Source organism: Bidens hawaiensis, unplaced genomic scaffold, assembly GCF_021521415.1.
Source record: "Bidens hawaiensis isolate Kalapana, Puna unplaced genomic scaffold, B.hawaiensis_p1.1 tig00032795_1, whole genome shotgun sequence".
Classification (NCBI taxonomy): Eukaryota; Viridiplantae; Streptophyta; class Magnoliopsida; order Asterales; family Asteraceae; genus Bidens; species Bidens hawaiensis.
The window spans coordinates 175,815-182,500 of NW_027505265.1; positions in this window are offsets into that span (position 1 = coordinate 175,815).

Genomic DNA, 6,686 nt, shown 5'->3' on the forward strand with positions numbered 1-6,686 from the left:
CAGTTTTATACTTTCTGAAAGTGTGCAGAATCTCTTGTGGAAGAGCCATTGTAATTGCTGCATGAGCTTTGCTTTCTGCCTCATACATTTTCTTCTCTTCTTCTTCCATCTCTTTGTATTTCTTGATCTGATCACGACCCTCATACTCAGCAGTAGGTGGAATGTAACCATCTTGTATGCACACCCACATCTTGGCATCTTGATACTTGACATATTGTTAAAAACGATCTTTCCACGCTACATAATCGGTTTTTTTAAGCATCTTAGGTGCCTTTGTAGCCGAACCCGCTTCTACTTCCATCTTTACCAGTTCGGTAATGTTTATCGAAGACATCTTTCACAAAACTCAAAGAAATCTGAAAATCAAAAATTTTATTTTCAAACAGCACTGTAGGCGAAGTTGTGGATAACTTCGCTTAAAACTTAACTTCGCGTGAATATGTAACTTCGCTCACTTTCTTAAATTCGCCGGATTGGCGAAGTTGAGAATAACTTAGCTTAAGTTGAGCGAACTTGGGAGGTAGGCGAAGTTGTGGGTAACTTCGCTTGAGGTAAGCGAACTTGAAGAGGTAGGCGAAGTTGTGGATAACTTCGCTTCACCTTATATCTTCGCCGAAACCCTACTAACAGTGACGGCAACTTCGCCTGATGAACACGAACTTTCTGCAGATTAGATTTCTGGGTTTTTCGAGGTTTGTGAAGGTGTTATGGGTTGTTTATGATTGTAGGAGGTGAGTATAGCACAAAAACTCAGAAAACTCGTCCCGCGAATAGTTGAACGGAACGATTTCTACACCCGTGTGATAATCCCGAACCACACAATCGAGCAAAAGCTCTGATACCAATTGTAGGTTCCCAGCCGGATCTACATGAGATATCGCGTTCTACGTAGGTGCGGAATCCCTACGTAAGACATTACGAGTATAGAAAACAATACGAGCTAACACACGATACGATAATCAAACACACGTTGTATTCCAACCGTAAACACGTGATACTATGATCACTGAATACAAACTCTCTGACTCGAATACACGAATAAACTGAATTCTTCTTAATTAATAAATAAGCCGTAAACAAAATAGCTTATATAGACACGACAACTTCGCCTGGCATGTTCAGGCAAAGTTGTCCCTAACTTCGCTTGTCTAACAAGTTCGCCCATATAAGCGAACTTGTTAGCAACTTCGCTTACATACAAAACTGAAATCTAACTAACACGATTACAGACACTCGACACTGAACTACTGACATCATGCACCAACAGAAACACTTGGTCTTATGAAACCTTTGTCGAGGAGTTCTTGCAGTTGGGACACCAATTCTTTCATCTCGGACGGTGCTAGACGGTAAGGCGCTTTTGCAACAGGTTGGGCTCCTGGTATTAAATCTATCTGAAATTCTATCTCTCGCCCCGGTGGCAACCCCGGAAGATCCTCAAGGAATACTTCTGGGTAGTCGCGCACAATAGGAACATCTTTCATTTCTTTCGTCTCGGCCGTAGCGTTGACGACATACGCCAGGTAGGCACAACACCCTCGCCTTAGCAAACCCCCGGCTTTTATCATCGAAATGACATTAAGCCCGGAACTTTCCTTATCACCATAAACTGTCACCGCACTACCATCCAATGACTTTAACCTTATCATCCTACTCTTACACACTATCTGAGCCTCAAACTCAGACAACCAATCCATACCCAAAACCACATCGAACCCTCCCAAGGTCATAACGTACAAGGTAACCGGGAACTCATGTCCTTCCAATTCTATCTTACAGTTCTTAACCATCTTTGTTATTTTAACCGAAGTGTCACTAGCGGTTTCTACTACAAAAGTTTCAGACACTCGGCAACCTTTCATTTTAGCGAGTTTACTAAATGTCGTAGCTACAAAACTTCTATTCGCACCAGAATCAAATAATACGGCAGCAGAAAAGCCGTTTACTAAGAACGTACCGGTCACAACATCAGGAATCTGTCTAGCTTGCTCTTGGGTCAACATGTAGGCCCTAGTCCTCGGCCTTGCTTGATCAGCATCTTTCTTCCCACTACTTCCAGCCTCACTTTCAGTGCACTCCCTTGCCATATGACCTGTCTTGCCACATTTGTAACAGGCTGACTTCGCACCGCACTCATTAGCATATTGTCCTACCTTTCCGCACTTATAACAGACATTCGACCCCATTCTGCATTCTCCACCATGAGCCTTTCCACATTTGAGACAAACATCAGAACTTTTACCCCACCTGCACTCACCACCATGCATCTTTCCGCAGGTCTTACACGATCTCTTCTCCCACACTCTCTGCTTCTTATCTTTGGGGTTCCATAACTGGGTACCTGGTCGTTTAGCAGGTGCGACCCATCTCTTCTCTTTCTTCTCGTCTCCCACCACCACATCATCCGCAGCCAGGTCTGCATAGACCATCTCTGCGAGTTCAACAGCAGAATCGAAAGTAGCAGGTTTACTTGTCCTGACTAACATGCGGACTCTCTGTGGTAATCCCCTCACATAACACTTGATTCTCTTAGCCTCAGTGCTGACCATATCGGGTACCAACCTAAACATTCGGTTGAACTCTGTAGTGTACTCATGATATGTCATCGTCCCAGCTTTCAAGTTTAGGAACTTCATCTCCGCCCTTTCAACCTCGGCGTCAGCACAGAACTTCTTCATTACTAACTCCTTCAGATCGTCCCACTTCATCTCTTTGATCTCTTCTCGGGTCTTCCTCTGCTCCACACTCTCCCACCAATACATAGCCTCATCCTCGAATGATTGAGTAGCATACCCTACCGCTTGATCGGGACGGCACTCGCTAATGTGGATAACCTTATCCATGGCGGTTATCCACTGAAGAGTAGCGATTGCGTCTCCTAAACCAGTCAGCTTAGGCGGGTCACAACCTTTGAAGGACTTATAGTTGCAACCGCCTCGGCCCCTCTTCCTATCATCATCTTTCACAGACCTTACCTCACTTGAGTCACCCCTTTCCCTCTCGTCATCCTTTCTATCATTACCACCTGCCCCTTCAACAGTTCTTCCACGGCTTCCAGCAGACCTTCCCAGGGTAATATTCTTCACAGCAGTGGCCACAGCTTGAACAATAGCTGCTTGAATGGCGGGATCCAGTTGAACTCCTTCATTGTTTTCCGGGTTTCTTCCCGCTGTGCTTCCTTCAGCTTCGGTGTTGGAAGCTGTCTCAACCAAAGGTTGCTGGACACGACGAGGCCTGCCGCGTCGTCCAGTGCGACCCCCAGCTCCAACAATGTCTCCAGCTCCAGCCATCGTATTCTAAAAGGGAAAACACAAACATCATCACTCAAGGAACTATTTAGTTTAAGGATAGCAAGGTTAACAGGTAATAACAGTGGCCAATTGTGATTAGCTGATCACGTTACTTTCCGTGTCCCATACACTTCCCTTTATGAGTCTATTTGTGCTGGTCCTATTTAAGCAGTTTGCCAATCAAACACTCAATTATTCCTATCCCTGTCGTTCACGTATCTTTTCTTTCTCATTAACATATATCATTTAATCATACACTTTACCTTCACTGATCTTGCTTGAGCGACACTTGGCATTCTTGAACTGGCATCTTCTTTCCTTTCTTATTTATATCCCATACTCTGTTCGAGTCTAAGCATGTAGGATGCTTAAATCTCTCGAACTTTGCTCTGATACCAACTTGTAAGGCCCCGTTGCCGGTAGCCTTACTTTCGTGTTGGATTTACTCATAAACGCAGTTCTAAATATCAGAGTTATTTAAAACATTCGCGGAATATAAAAGCTTTCATAAAACATTTCATAACACAACACGTCTTGTCTTAAAACATCATTTTGTCTTTCAAAATAAACAAAACATTAAACTTAAACGTCTTGGGTCTTCCGATGCCAGCCTCTTATTCAGTGCCACGTGTCTCCTCAAGCGAGCAGCCTCATCCTACTCACCTGCGTGCATACTAAAAGTCAGCTACGCTGAGTGAGTTCTAGTTAATCATACACTATACAATACACATAAACTTATATTCTTTCATTCATACTTTCTTACTTTCATACTTTCTTTTGTATTAACTTACTTTCATATCTTACGTTATAAAGAGCATTACGCCCTACATTCCTCGAGTATTATTAGGGCTCGGTACCCTCCTTCCTCGAGTATTATTAGGGCTCGGTACCCTCCTTCCTCGAGTATTATTAGGGCTCGGTACCCTCTTTCCTCGAGTATTATTAGTGCTCGGTCCCTCTTTCCTCGAATATTAGTAGGGTTCGGTTCCCTAGTTCTCGAATATTAGTAGGGTTAGATTCCCTCTTCGTTACCATACAACCATCCTTTCCTTCTTTTATTAACTTTATCACATTCATACATATAAGCATACATATCATACTTACCTTATACTTAGCGTTACAACCTGACAGTACGTGCAATATCCGAAGATCGTTCACGTACAATCAAGCAATCATTCATACATATCACATCATTCACATAAGGCATACACTTATCTCTTAGGATAAGCGTATTAACAAACATATCGAGTATGCACACAGCCTCGAAAACATAACACATAAATGGGGCTAGAAACTCACCTGAACACGGTTACGTTCACTGTTAATCGTAATCCCTTTCTTCAGTTGTGCACGGCTGACTGTATAACAAGTATACGTATCAATTAACTATCACTTCTCATATTGCATTTCTATCTTTATATGACCCGCAACGAACGGGGGTCCGGGGGCAGCGCCCCTGGCAGCGGGGTCTAGGGGCGGCAGCCCCTAGCAGGGTCCAAGGGGCAGAGCCCCTGGCTGGGGTCGAGCTGCCAGGTCAGCTTGGAAAAATTTTATTTACATTAACTGTCTTAACACATTTTTTTTTTCTAATCGAACTTGGCTTTAGGCGAAGTTAAACCTTAGGCGAACTTAGCTTTAGGCGAAGTTAAACCTTAGGCGAACTTAGCTTTAGGCGAAGTTGTCATCAGGCGAACTTGGCTTTAGGTGAAGTTAAGCCTCAGGCGAACTTAGCTCTAGGCGAAGTTGTCATCAGGCGAACTTAGCCGTAAGCGAAGTTATCAATTAGGCGAACTTGGCCTCAGGCGAAGTTATCGCTTTGAAGGCGAAGTTATCGCTTTGAAGGCGAAGTTGCCCAGTTGCAGGCGAAGTTGCCCAGATCAGCCGCTGTTTTGGTTTTTATTGAGCATTTTGGCGATTTCAACACCCTTGTTAAGGTTCGACATCACCCACTACGCTTCCCGACCATTTTCGGTCGTATCTACACTATAAAACTTGGATCTTTAAACTTCAAAGATTAAGAATCATACCTTTCTGAGCTCGTTTGGATCTTGTTTAACTTGTTATCACAACTAATCGCTCTCTCTCTCGGATCTGGCTCGGTTCTTCCCTCAGCCGGCGGCGGTGTTGGTGTGTGGTGTGTGTGTTTTGGAGTGTTAGAGAATATGGTGAAATGAAAGATATTTTAGAGTTTAGGGATATTTATATCCCTTAAATCCCATTGACCTAAGGCCCATTCTCATTTAACCCATCTCAGTTAATCCAAGTCCATGATCCGCTCCTTACTCGATATCCAATAATTAACGCGAAATCACTAAACATAACTTTCTTTATTCAACATTAAAATTTTAGGATGTTACAAGTCTTCCCTCCTTAAAGAGGTTTCGTCCCCGAAACCTAACTATTACATAAACAAACTAGGGTAAAACTTGCGCATCTCATCCTCGGCTTCCCAAGTAGCATCTGATCCCTTGCGGTGTTTCCATATCACTTTTACCAGAGGTATAATCTTGTGACGAAGCTGCTTCTCCTTGCGATCAACGATCTCTATCGGTTGCTCGATGTAGTTCAATTGTTCATCAACCTCGATGTCCATCAACGGCACGTGAGACGTGTCATCAGCTAGACACTTCCTCAGATGAGAAACATGGAAGGTTGAATGAATTCCTTCTAACTCATCGGGTAAATCCAGTTTATAAGCTACTTCACCCACACGATCTACAATCTTGAATGGTCCAATGTACCTCGGACTCAACTTTCCTCTTTTCCTAAAACGGATAATCCCCTTCCAAGGCGAGACCTTGAGCATCACATAGTCACCCACGTTAAACTCAATTGGTCGTCGCCGCTTATCTGCATAAGACTTTTGTCTGTCTTGAGCGGCTTTCATTCTTGCTTTGATCTGATCGAACTTTGAAGACGTTTCTTGAACCACTTCTAGGCTTCCCATTTCTTTCTGACCAATCTCACCCCAACACATCGGGGTTCTACATCGTCTACCGTAAAGCATCTCAAACGGTGGCATACCAATACTTGAATGGTAACTGTTGTTATAGGAGAACTCTGCCAGATGCAGATGATCATCCCAACTTCCACCAAAATCTAAAACACAAGCACGTAGCATATCCTCAAGGGTTTGGATCGTCCTTTCAGACTGTCCATCGGTTTGAGGATGATACGCCGTACCGATGTTCAACCTCGTCCCCATAGCTTCATGGAACTTCTTCCAGAACCTAGAATCATACTTTTCTGAGCTCGTTTGGATCTTGTTTAACTTGTTATCACAACTAATCGCTCTCTCTCTCGGATCTGGCTCGGTTCTTCCCTCAGCCGGCGGCGATGTTGGTGTGTGGTGTGTGTGTTTTGGAGTGTTAGAGAATATGGTGAAATGAAAGATAT